This window comes from Eurosta solidaginis, chromosome X, assembly GCF_040869045.1.
Source record: "Eurosta solidaginis isolate ZX-2024a chromosome X, ASM4086904v1, whole genome shotgun sequence".
Taxonomy (NCBI): Eukaryota; Metazoa; Arthropoda; class Insecta; order Diptera; family Tephritidae; genus Eurosta; species Eurosta solidaginis.
The window spans coordinates 57021110-57034710 of record NC_090324.1 but is presented as its reverse complement, the minus strand read 5'-3'; positions in this window follow the sequence as shown (position 1 = coordinate 57034710).

Genomic DNA, 13601 nt, shown 5'->3' with positions numbered 1-13601 from the left:
TTTAACCTGTTACAGTATCCAGAACAAAGTTGAGCAAGAGTGACACGCGTTTCCCTGGGGAGTATGCGTTCCTCTTCCGCGAGTTTTGGATACTTTTCTTTGAGTACCGGATTCACCGGCAATTCCAGGCATAAAGGTACGACGCCTGTTTGTGGAGTTCACCAAGGACCTGCTTGTGTTTTGTCGCTTCATACGGCTGGGTTCTCAGGTGCCGTATTTCCTCAAAATGCTTACGGAGAAGACTCCTTAAGCCCCTAGGCGGTGATGGCTCATCAATCAGATGTCTGTTGGGATGCGGTTTCTGGGTATTCAACAGGAACTGTTTGGTCAGCATCTCATTTCTCTCCCTGATGGGGAGTATTCTCGCCTCATTATGCAGATGGTGTTCTGGAGACATAAGAACATATCTCGTGGCGATTCTGAGAGCAGTATTTTGGCAGGCCTGTAGCCCTGCAGTGGGTAATTTTTAGGCTTGGCGACCATATGGGTGACGCGTAGCACGTAATTGGCTGGCCAATTGCTTTGTATGTAGTCATGAACGTTTCTTTATCTTTTCCCCAAGTACTGCCAGCGAGGGATTTGAGGATTTTGTTACGGCTCTGAATTCTCGGAACAATTGCGGATACGTGCTCACCAAAATGTAGATCCTGCTCACACGTCACACCCAAGATTTTGGGGTGTAGGACAGTCGGTAGCGTAGTGCCATCGACGTGGATGTTCAAAATGGACGACATTTGGGACGTCCATGTTGTAAATAAGGTCGCGGAAGATTTAGTCGGTGATAATGCCAGATTTCGCGAGGCGAAAAAAATGGAGAGATCAGGGAGGTAGCCGTTTATTCTATTGCATAGCTCATAGATCTGTGGGCCTGGGCCCGTTGCCATTATTGTGCAGTCATCAGCGTAGGAAACGATTGTGATTCCTTCCGGTGGTGAAGGTAGCTTAGATATGTAGTAATCAAACAAAAGTGGGGACAGGACACCACCCTGTGGCACCCCTTGTTTAATTCTTCTTGGTTTTGATGTTTCGTTTCTAAATTGCACCGATGCCTGCCGACTACCCAGATAATTTGCGGTCCACCTTTTAAGACATGGGGAAGGGTAGACCCTTCCAGGTCTTGCAGTAACGAGCCATGGTTGACCGTATCACAAGCTTTTGATAGGTCTAGGGCTACTAGTACTGTTCTATGGTGGGGGTTTTGATTTAAACCGCAATTTATCTGGGTGCTAATGGCAGTTAGCGCGGTGGTAGTGCTATGGAGTTTTCTGAAGCCATACTAATGACAGGATAGCTGCAAATTTGCTTGGAAATAGGGGAGCAAAATGGCTTCAAGCGTCTTTGCTACTGGCGATAGGAGGGATATCGGACGATACGACTCTCCTATGTTAGCTGGTTTCCCAGGCTTTAGTAGCGGGACCACCTTGGCCATTTTCCATTTTTCGGTTATGACAAAGGTGGAAAGAGACAGGTTGAAGACATGAGCTAAATATTTGAAACCCTCTTTCCCTAGGCTTTTAAGCATTGGCATGGCTATGCCGTCTGGGCCCACTGCTTTGGATGGTTTAGCATGACAAATGGGGTCCTCAACCTCTTTAGCGGTATTGGTGATTGGTGACGCGCTGCATTTGTGTTTATGTGCGTGTCTGTTGGCGCTCCGTCTATCTTTGTCGGCCGTAGAATGCATTATATATTTTCGGCAGAAAGCGCTCGCCTATTTTTTCGCGTCCGTCAGCACTTTATCGCCAAAGGCGATGGAAACTTTTTCTTTGTGCTTAGACGGATTCGATAGGGACTTTACGGTGGACCAAAGTTTACCCACACCGGTAGTGAGGTTACAGCCTCTTAGGTGCTCCTCCCATTTTGCCCGCTTGTGTTAATCCACAAGCGATCTGATGCGTTGGTTTATATCCCTTATTTGGAGATCGCATGGATCAAGCTGTCTTATAAGGTCACATTCTCTCGCTAAGATTAAGGCCTCCGCCGGGAAGTGGGCCGAATTTCGGGAATTCTCCCGGCGGGAATGAAACGTGCGGAGGCGGATTCAATGACTTTGCGGAAGGCATGCTCCCTTTGGCGGGCATCAGTCGAGATAGGGAGGGCAGCAAAGAGGTAGTCTGTAAAAGATTTATTTCGTCCCACTTTCCTTTTTTAAGTTTATGATAGTGCGTTTTTCTGTGATGATGAAGTCAGCGGTAGGCTCGAGCGAAATAAGTATAGGCAGGTTGTCGGATGCCAATGTTTCCATCGGCTGCCAGTTGACTCAGTTTACGAGTTCTGCGCTCACGATTGAGATATCTGGCGAACTGTAACAGCTTCCTACCATACGTGTGGGGGCGTCTCCGTTTATTGTGCAGAACGTCGTTTCTTCTATTTGATCCGCCAACATCTCACCCCTACTCTCCGCCAGAAAATTTGAATGCCATAGATCGTGATCGGCATTGAAATCGCCTAAGATAAAGCGATTGTTGCCAGTGAGTAAGGCGCTGATATTAGGCCGGTATCCACTGGGGCAACAGGTGGCAGGAGGGATGTAGATGCTGATGATTTCTAGGTTTGCATCGCCTGACCGGACAGATAGGCCTTGACGTTCTAAGACATTGTCCCTGCAGTCGATGCCAGAATCAAATATATAATATCGCACAGAGTGGTGTATGACAAACGCGATACCGCCTCCATTTCCGCTCTCGCGATATTTTCTGTGGACACTATATCCAGAGCAGGTCTGTAATGCAGATCTCGCTGTGAGTTTAGTCTCTTGAATCGCAGCAATGCGGATGTTATGCCGCTTCACGAAATCGACTACCTCCGTAATCTTCCCAGTTAGTCCATTACAGTTTAACTGCAGAATTCTGAAGTGCATAGGGGGGGACGTCGCCACTTTGGGGGTAAGTGACGGGTGACTACGCCTGGATTGAGGAAGGCTAGGACGCAGTTGCGGTTGAGGCCCTGGGACTGGGCGTCCTTGGGCAAGCATTGGGGTACCCGGATGATTTGGGTTTGCTACCTGGCAACATGGCGCGATGAAACCCGTCGGGGGTTGCCGTCTCGGAGACCAGAACATCTAGGAAAGTGGCACCACCCAAGGCAGGAGCTGCATTGGGCGGATGTCGCAAACATATATATACTGTGCTGGCAAACGGTGCAAACGGAGGTAGGGACTAAGAGTATGTTTCCTTAACCTACACAATTCCTGCCGGAAAAGAGCGGGGGAGAAGACGAGGGCAGGGGCTGATGCTCAGCATTGCTTCTGACTCTACTACAAAGATAGTAGTTATGAGTGGTAGCAGCTGCTTGAATTGTTGTCGCCGTGGGCGCGAGCAGAACCGGGTACTTGTTGTGGCTTTCAGAGCAGCGGGGCTGCTGTCAGGTAGTGGGGGGGCCGCTTAGGCGTAGACTACGGGACGCCCTTGGGCGTGAACAGAAGGAGCCAGAAAGGATTTATAAAAGCTACGTGGACGTCGGGTTTTGAGGTCAAGCCCAGAACAACCTGTCCGATGCAACCATCCCTTACACGAGACACACTGAACAGAGTATGACCGTCCTAAAAAGATTCTTTTCCGACAGATGCAGCAAAAACATTTCTCAGGACCGGGGTCAGGAGACGGACCCGGATTGGATTTGATACCTTCCCGGAGCAAGAGAATATGGAGCAGTCCCGCTGCAAGGAGCTGCTGGGAGGATGACAATTTGTAGGAGGGACGCAACAAATTAAATGGGGTTACACTGAAATGACATTCATTGGTCGGGAAAAATCCCGAGTCGCTCCGGTACATAGAACCGACTGCCTTGGGAAGCGCCGACTGCCTTGGGAAGCGCCGACTGCCTTGGACACTCTCTTCCTCTTCTGTACATCTGAAGCTGCGACAATAGTCGAAGGTAGTTATCCCCATTCTAGCACCATGCGTGCTTATTAAGCAATGCCCTTTTAGAACCCTTATCAGGGACGATAGAACTGATTTGTTTAAAATCAGAAGCGCTTCTGTGCGCCCCTTGTCATATGAGGGCCAGGTTTGCCTGGATGTCTCACACGATGATATGGTTGACCATAGTCCATTTGCAATTCTTATAGTGCTTGTGTTCACACGAAGCCTGAAAGTGGCGATGGGTATACCTACTGAATCATTTCCCGGAAGGATATGGTCGTTGGTGCCTCTTCTGGCCAGCTCGTCTGCTCTGCCATTGCCTTCAATAACCCTGTGCCCAAGTACCCATATAAGGCGGATACTGAAATGCTGAGTCATCTCGTTAAGAAATCTGCGGCATTCAGTGACCGACTTTGCGTTGTTAACGAATGAGTCCAGGGCCTTTAATGCGGCCTGGCTGTCTGAGAAAATAAACACCGGTTTACCATCCTTAGGCATAGAACCGAGATGGTTCACAGCCCTGTGTTTTGCCAGCATTTCCGCTTGGTAAAGACTACAGTAATCTGGTAGGCGAAAAGAGACCTCTAGACCCAGATCCGGCGAAAAGAGGCCTGCTCCCACCTTCCCGTCAAGCTTAGAACCATCCGTGAATATCTTGATGACACCCGGTACCGTATGTTGTCTGCTATTCCAGTCCTGTCACGATGGTATATATATACTATAGTTTTTAACGAAGACGTTCTTTGGCGTGCAGTAGTCAGTGAGCACCGGTATTGGGACTGGGGCGTTCGTGCCCAGGATTGCTGCTGTCCACTAGATCTATTTGACCAGAGACCTGTTTCCCTTATGCGTAGAGCGGCGATGACCGCTATTCCCTTCGCTACTAGGTCAAGAGGTGGAAGGTATTGCATTTTGTTGAGTTCTTCAGATGGAGTGTAGCCGAGAGCCCCGGTGATGCAGAGCTCCGAACTCCGTTGTACCTTTTGAAGCGTTTCATGATAGGTAGTTTTAGCTAGTGCAGGCCACCAGACCAAGGCACCATAAAGAAGAATCGGGCGCACAAGGGCTGTATAAATCCAGTATGTCACCTTAGGGGAGAATCCCCAGGAGGTCCCAATTGCCCTCTTGCAGGTGAACAGCGCTGCTGCTGCCTTCTTGCATCGCTCCACTATATGGTTACTCCAAAATAGCTTACTATCCAGAATGACTCCCAAATACTTGACTTTGTTGCTAAACGTTAAAACCGTACCCCCAATTCTGGCGGTGTTAGAGTTTGTACTTTGTACCTCCTCGTGAAGAGGACAAGCTCGGTTTTATCCGTGTTGACTTCCAAACCTGTGGCTGTGGCCCAGTGCGAAATTTTGGATAGTGCCCCTACCACTAGGTTGCAAAAAGTTTGCGGAAATTTCCACCGCATGGTGACGCAGATGTCATCTGCATACGCGATCATTTGGTTACCTTCTGATTCCATGAGGCGTAGTAGTTGGTTGACGGTAACCACCCATAGTAGCGGAGAGAGAACACCTCCCTGCGGAGTGCCTCTGCTGGCCGGTCTGCGGATCACGCATCCACCTAGCTCGGTTTTAATATGCCTACGCGTAAGCAGATTGTATATAAACTCAACCAGGCACGCGTCCACCCCCAGATCGGCCAGCGCCGAGGTGATGGCCTCCGGGAGAACGTTGTTGAAAGCACCCGCTATATTTAGAAATGCCGCCAATGTATATTCCTTGAGGTCTAGTGAACTTTCGATAACGGATACCAGTGAGTGCAGGTCGTGTTCAGCTGAGGCATGCTGAGCTTGCGAAAGAAGCGACGGCTCAATCCTCCTCCTGATGTAGTCCCCTAGGATTTTTTCGAGTGCTTTAAGCAGAAAAGAAGATAAGCTTATAGGCCTATAATCATTTGGTTTAGAGTGGGAGGGTTTTCCCGCCTTGGGGATAAAGGCCACGTTGACTTCCCTCCACGATACTGGTACGTAATTGAGCGTAAGACAACCTATACACATCCCTTAAATCCAGGGCCTTATAAGCTCGGCAGTATATTGTAGCTGAGCCGGAAAAATTCCATCCGGCCCCGGCGATTTATAGGGGAAGGTCTGTAAAGCCCAGCCTATCAGTTTATCATCTGTCATTTCGCTTATCAGCTGATCATTAGGTGACCCTCCGCTGGCAATATTTGAAGCACGCCCGCACTTGATGGGAAGTGCGTATCCATTAGCAAGTTTATGGTTTCAGCGCTGGAGTCCGTCCAGTACCCATCCACCTTTTGGACGTAACTTAGCTGAGTTGGAGATTTCGATAGCACCTTCCTTAACCGAGAGGCCGCGGATGTGGATTCAATCCTGCCTCAGAAATCCCTCCAGGAGGATCGCTTTCCATTTCGAATTACTTTTTTATATATATTTATTTTTGCTTTATAAGCAGACCATGAGGATTCATGTCCATCATGCTTTGCTTTATTAAAGGCCGTCCTACATGACTCCCTAAGCTTATCAAGATCGGACGACCACCATGGTGGTTTGTGAGTTTCCAAAACATTTTTAGTCGGGCAAGCCCTATCTAAAGCATTCCTATATTTTTGACTGAAATTATTTAAAAACACGTCTAGCTTTTCCTCGCTTTCTGGGGCTCACACCTCTTCAGATAGCTTTTTACCTATTATCTTCTTATAGTAGCCCAAGTTCGTTCTTCTAATATTTTGTATGTACTTAGGACTTGTGTGCGCCTGTGATATAGAAAAGCTTATACATCTATGGTCAGAAAAGGAGTGCTCCTTTAGAACTCTCCATGACACGGCCGCCTTGGTGTGATGGTAACGTGCTCCGCCTACCACGACGGTAACGTGCCCGGGTTCACACCCCGGGCAAAGCAAGGTTTTTCAATTAGAAGAAAACATTTCTAGGCGGAGTCGCCCCTCGGCAGTGTTTGGCAAGCGCTCCGGGTGTATTTATGCCATTAAAAGCTCTCACTGAAAACTCATCTGCCTTGCAGATGCCGTTCGGAGTCGGCATAAAACATAGAGGTCCCGTCCGGCCAATTTGTAGGGAAAATCAAGAGGACCACAACGGAAATTGGAAGAGAAACTCGGCCTTAGATCTCTTCGGAGGTTATCACGCCTTACATTTATTTTTATTTTATGAAACGATTAGGTCACTGAAAGAATCTGTGACCAGGGTTATGTGAAGGACCTCTTCGCGGTTCCTAGTATGGAAGTGGGATCATTTCCCCTATTACATATACTTAGATTAGTGCCTAACAGATAGTTAAATAAAGACTCACCTCGGTCATTTGTATCACTGCTGCCCCACTGGGCGTGATGAACATTGGCGTCGCCTCCGAGTAGGATGAAATCGTTTCGTGGATTTACCGCTATTCTCGAAGACGTAGCTTAACTTGAATTCCTGCCTTTTCAACGCTTCGACGCTTGCGCTGTTGAGCAGCAGGACTATCTGCATCGTGGCCCGTTCAGTCTTCTCCACGTTATCCACCTTCCAGTTTTGGGTCGGTAGACCCGAGTTGTACCCCTGGAGCAGTTTCAGGATATCAGCGGGGTCCGTTGGCGTCACTGGAACCCAGGCTCTCGCCCTTGGTCGTGAGAGGATATCACACGCCTCCACTACCTTGAGGCGCGCGCCCGGATACACCTCCCCTATCAGCGAGACGGCGGCTTTTTAAAGCTTCGCCGACCTGGCGTCGTCACACGCAATTAGTTTGATATTGCCCTGGAACCACCCAGCATCGGTATAAGAAGGCGGCGGACTAGGGTTAACTTTTTTGACCTTAACAGCCACAGTAGCCAGCGCTGCCTCAATCCACTTCCACTGCTGTTTCGGGATCCTGCCATCTTCGCTGCTCTCGTCCATAACACCACTGATCTGCCGATCCTTGGCTATTTCGGCGAAAGACCGAGTCCAGCCTCCCGGTGTCTTGACCCTTTTCGGTGTCGTAGGGCTGGAGTCATCCATAGCCCGCTGGCGCTTCAAGGCTTCATCGCTCTCGACCCAGCCCAGCCTGAACTCCGGCAACATCTGCTTCGCCCAAGCAAGGTCACGCTGAGCCTTCGCCCAGTCCTCCGCGGAAACTTCCCCATCCCTTATCGGCGAGGAGGCATTCCTACGCAGGATCCGGGCAGCCCATCGCTTGTCCTGGTGACTGGGTTTTTAACTCCCTTGACCCTAGAGCCGGTCACCCCCACACCCCTGGAGCCCCCACCAGCCAAACTGCCAGACGATTGACGACGAGTGGCAGCAGTTCTGGTTGCTACGAGATGGGCGGCAGGCGCCCCAAAAGCCTCCCCGTCGGTGGCCCCTCCCCGAGAGGTACCGGCCTTTGGAATACCCGAGCTGGATTTTCCCTCAGCCCTTTCCTGCCTTGATTGGCCCTTGGAGGTAGTAGCACTGATGTCCTCCCGGTCAGTACCCTCTCCGTGAGAGGTACTGGCCCTCGGATTACTCGAACCGGATAATCTCTCGGCCCTTTTCTGTCTATCTGCCGCTGCAGGAGTTCTCTCAGCTAACTTGAGGTCCGGCTGAGCCGTAGCCTTTGCGGAGCAAGCTCCTGTCGGCTTCTTATTTGGAGAGCCTCCCTCCTTATTATTTTTAGAAAATTTTTCTTCCGTACTAAAACATCCCACGAGTAGCGGAGGAGGGGGAAGGTCCACCTGGCAGAGTTCCGCGATGTCCGGGTAAGGCTTAATAGCATCGAAGGACGCCCGGTATTCGATGCACTCCGTTAGCGACTGGCCTATTTATGGGCTCCCAGCCAGGCTGGTCCTTGTCACGGGTCGTATAACACCTTGATCCAGCCATTAAGGCGAAAGGGAGATAAAAAGGAAGAGAAATAAGAAAGGAAGATAGGGTTAAGGGGGGGTGGGAAGAAAGGTCGCCGCTCGAATTAGCCGCCGAAACGTTACCAGGTGCCACCACGAGGAGGCTCTGCCCCTAAATGAGGGAGGGAGGGTGTAAAAACACCTACGAGTCTACGATTTGGGGTGACGCCGGTGAGTGCAAGGCGCATCACCCCCATGAAAGGTACCCACACACACATCTGTCATAATGCAAACAACTTTTCTTTACAACATTCTTACAAACTATATAAACTATCCAACATGAATACGAGTGTATGAGCTAATAGCCTTGTTGCTTCTTTGTTTTAAGGAGCCCAAATCCGCTTTAACTACCTATTCGTTTATGTTGCGAGATTTAAATAATTTTTTTAGAACGAAATTAAATAAATTTTCTTTACATAAGTATGTTCATGTTCAATTAATAGATTTTGCACTCAATTTTAAATTGACGGCTGATAAGAAACAGCGAATTTATACATAATGTTTGCTGACAACTTTTAAATAGAATTTAATGATAATTATCCGCCACCGGATTATGATTAAAACGCGTTTTCAGGTACTTCTTTGACAATTTTTGTGGCATTGTAAAAGTTTTTGTAAAGTAGAGAATTACCATTTTTTATACGTGGAGTCAAGTAACCACGGTTGTAAGGAACAGGGTGAACTTTTAAAACTTCAAAAAAATTTCTTCATAGCGCCAATGAATGCCTTTTTGTCATGCGGATATCCTCTCCACACTTATTTTAGCTGAAAACTGTGTTTAATATGTCTATGACAGACCAAAATTTTAAATCACATTTTTAATTTAGGCAAGATTTTAAGCGACTATGATTACGGGCCAATGTATTTAATTGCATAAACCTTTTTCTTGCCATTGTGCGCATTAAAATTATAATAACAAACGACCTTGTCTTGTTGCTTGCTAATAAGCGAATGAACTACGCAAACCGATGCATCAATTGTTTTGCTCGATTATCGCGCTCTCACTAACACATCTGCATTTTGATTTTGCCGATGTCTGTTCTAGAAATAGAAACGCCTAGAAGTATGAAAGCGACACAGCACAGAGTATAAAAGAGTGCCAGCTGAGCAATCAGTAATTCAGTTTGATTTAAGCACGCTATCTGTCGAGTAGTAGAAGTGTTATTGTGAAATACTTTAATAAAGGCCATTTTTGCATTATTCAATATTGAAGTTATTTATTCAACAGTTTAGTGATTCGAACGTTAGCAGAAGATTTGGAATAAGCGGAATTTCAGTAAATTCGTTACAATTGGTGTGAGAAGAGGAATTGTTGAATAAATCCCCAAGATTGGGAATACAACTTGGACGTAGCAAAGTTGAGTGAATTGACGATCCAGCAACTGAAGGAGGAGTTGGAAGTCCGTGGATTGCTACTACTGGCAATAAATTCCAGCTACAAAGACGACTAAAAGTAGGATTCGTATTTGAAGGAATCAATGCCCACGAGTATGTCTTTTATCCTGATGTGGAAGAGCCAACAAAAAAATGGAAGAAAAAAAGGAACACCGCAGACAGTGACGAGCACAATATCTGCAAAATATCGGCAATGTCATATCAGCTGGAGTCACAGCAGGCACGCATTTCAGAAATGGCGTCGCAAATGTCATCTCAATTGGAAGAACAGATGACATATATGTCATCTCAACTGGAAGCGCAAGAGGCACGTATATCTGGAATGTCGACACAAATTTCGGAACATGTATCATTGCAGCTCTTTGCGAAACTGGAGGAGCAGGATGCAAAAATTTTACAACTCGAGGACAAAATTTATGCCGAGATAGAAGCGTTGAAAGGTCTTATGCAACTGAAATCATGCAGACTATTCCAAAGTGCAAGCGAAGCATTGATGGCCGCTGTCGAGAGACGTTATGGAAGCGAGCATAGAAAACAGATATACCAAAATGAGTTGCAAAACCATTACCAAAAAGCGAATGAGACTTTGTGGGATCTTGAAAGATAGGCTTATCTCACAAATACAGAGGCACCCGTGGAATATATCGAGACGGTTAAAATTCAGAGCTATATAAATAGAATACGGGATGTCGAAACGAAACGAACTACATATGCGAACCCAAAGCTAACATTTCCTGAAACGGTCTCCCATGCACTGACTCAGGAAACAGCGCCAGAGTAAGCTCGCATACAAGGCTCAACGCGCGGAAGTAGAAAGACCAGATTGGGTAGACACATTTTTGGAAGCACCGCAGGGATTACAACACAAAAATGGCGGAGTTATGAAGTGTTTCAAGTGCGGTAACCGGAGTCACATTGCACGTCACAGCAGCACCGGTCATGGTAGTTATAACTTGACTGGTCTTAACGCAAAGCTGGAGGAGATAAGTAAGAGCGAGTCAGGTGTAAAGATCGAGAACTTGCCCCAGCTATTGAATGTCGTGTGATACCTAATTCGCAAACTGGAAGGAAATCGAGCCGTCTTACCGTCAAAGGAAATATGGATGGCAAGGAGCGTGTACTGACTGTAGATACAGGCGCATCTCATTCTTTAATCCGATCTGATTTGGTCAACAGGAGAGTAAAGCCATTACCTGAAGCAAGATTGCGTACGATAACTGGCGAGTATAACCAAGTCCAAGGAGAAGTGGTATGTAAAGTCTTAATTGGGGAGGTCATGGAACTACACAAATTCGTTGTGGCAGAGATCTTTGATGATCGATATGCAGAGAAGGATTGTGCAGTATAAGAATAAGGATGTGCCACTTAACTTCAGTTTTGAGCAAGGGCTTAGCAGTAAGCGAATGCTGGTGAAAGACATTCGTCAAAAGCCACACAGGTCAAAGGCAGCAGATCGGCCAAGGGTTGATGGAACGAATGGGCCAAAAAATCAAAACCGAAGGCACCTGTGAGAAAAACACTGGCATTGACAAAACCCTAATGTACGCACTAGAACGAAGGAAAGAATTTCACAGAAAGAATACGAGGGCAGTTTCAAGCCAGGGCGCACTACACTTGTGAAACATTGGAACGATACTGATTATGCGACGCCAATCGGTTAAGCAAAAGCTCTACGAAGTAGATTATTGGCCAAACAACAGAGTGTGAGGGAACGAACCAGGATAATGAGTAGTAAGAGGAAATACAGGTACGACGAGAACAAAAATTCGGAAGGTTTCTTGGAGGGAGATTTGGTACTGTTATACAACCCTCACCGGCGGAAAGTTGTTCTATCCAAATTTCGGTGCAGTTGGGAAGGCCCGTACAAAGTTGTGAAGAAGATCGTATTCGAACCCAGAGTCCTTCATCCATAGACCGATAAAAGAAAAACAATTGTAAAGGAATTTTTTCTAATTACAGTGGTCTACAAAACTTAACTTTCTGTTTGCCTTTAAAACAAATGCTTTGTTATTTTATTAATTTTGGGTTATGTTAGGTTGAACTGGCATACATAGACTGAATAAGTCCGTAGTGTTACCAGAAGTTTATTTAAAGACCAAACTGAAAAACCCGATTAAAAACCAGGACCTATGTTGTAAAATAACTCCTTCCTCTTGGCAAATACTAGAAGCCTTCTAGGACTTAAGACACTTGCCTCTTCTAGATCTGACAGCTGTATCACTCCTAATAGCTGGAGCCTTAGCCTGGCAAGCGCAGGCCACGAGCACAAAATATGCTTGATCGTTTCCTCTTCCAACCCGCCCGTCCTAAGTTTGCTATCACTGACCAAGCATAATATAAAGGCATGTAACGGCATAAGGCAGTGTCCAGTCAGAATACCCGTCATGAGTCTACAGTCATCTCTTTTTAATGATAGAAGTAACTTTGTTAGTCTAAGGTTGTAAGACCTACACATAATCTGCGACAATTTAGAGCCCCGTGCTTGAACCCACGCCTTTTCTGCATGGTCGATCATGTGCACCTCTCGCCTTCTCTTTATCGCGCCCAATCTAATTGGAAGCATGCTACGGAGCAAGCTTCAAGGGATGTGTCCTTTTTAGCTAGTCTATCTGCTTTTTCATTCCCATATGCCCTGGGTCCCAATATTGATGTATGCTTCTGCGTGTCCCGATTCTTTCCAGATACTGCTTACACTTTAACATATTTTTAGATGATGTGCTATGCGAGATTATTTCCTTAATTGTTGCTTGGCTGTCAATATGAACGTTAACACGGCTGCAGTTTAAGCTATTATCTTCCAGTGTTTTGGTTACGACTAATATTTCCGCTTGGAAAACGCTATAGGATCATATAGGATCTTTTATTCTTAGATCAGCATAGTATACCGCAGATCCTACACCTTCCACTAATTTGGAACCATCTATGTCCACATGTAGCGCCCCTCTGCCATTTCAGAACCCTTGCGCCAACCATCCACCTCTATTGTGGCTTTAAGATCTCCCTCGAAGCGCAGATAGGCAATCTGTTCAGCCTGTAATTGATGATGCTATACTACTATGGCTGCAGCTGTTAACGCTATGTTTTTTACTATCAGGTCTACAGGTGAAATGTGAAGAATGGAATACAGTGCAGCCGTCGGGATTGGTTTCTAGGCTCCCGTAATGCTAAGCATTGGTAGCCTCCATACCCATTTTAATTTTTTTAGGTAGGTTGTTTTGTGTGGCTTTCCACCAAACAAGAACTCCATTGTATGGAATAGGGTTTACAATCGCTGTAAATACACAATGAGAAAGAGAGGGCGATAAACCCTACGTACACCCGAGCATTCTTTTACATGCATAAAGTTCCGTTGAGGCCTTTTTCACCCTCTCCTACACGTCGAGCTTCCGCGACAGCTTACTGTCTAGGATGATTCCTAGATATTTTGTGCAAGGTTTCTCCTGTAGAGTGACCCCTCCTAACTTAAGCCTGTCCTATTTGGGGCATTGTACCTCTTAGTAAAGAAGACCATAT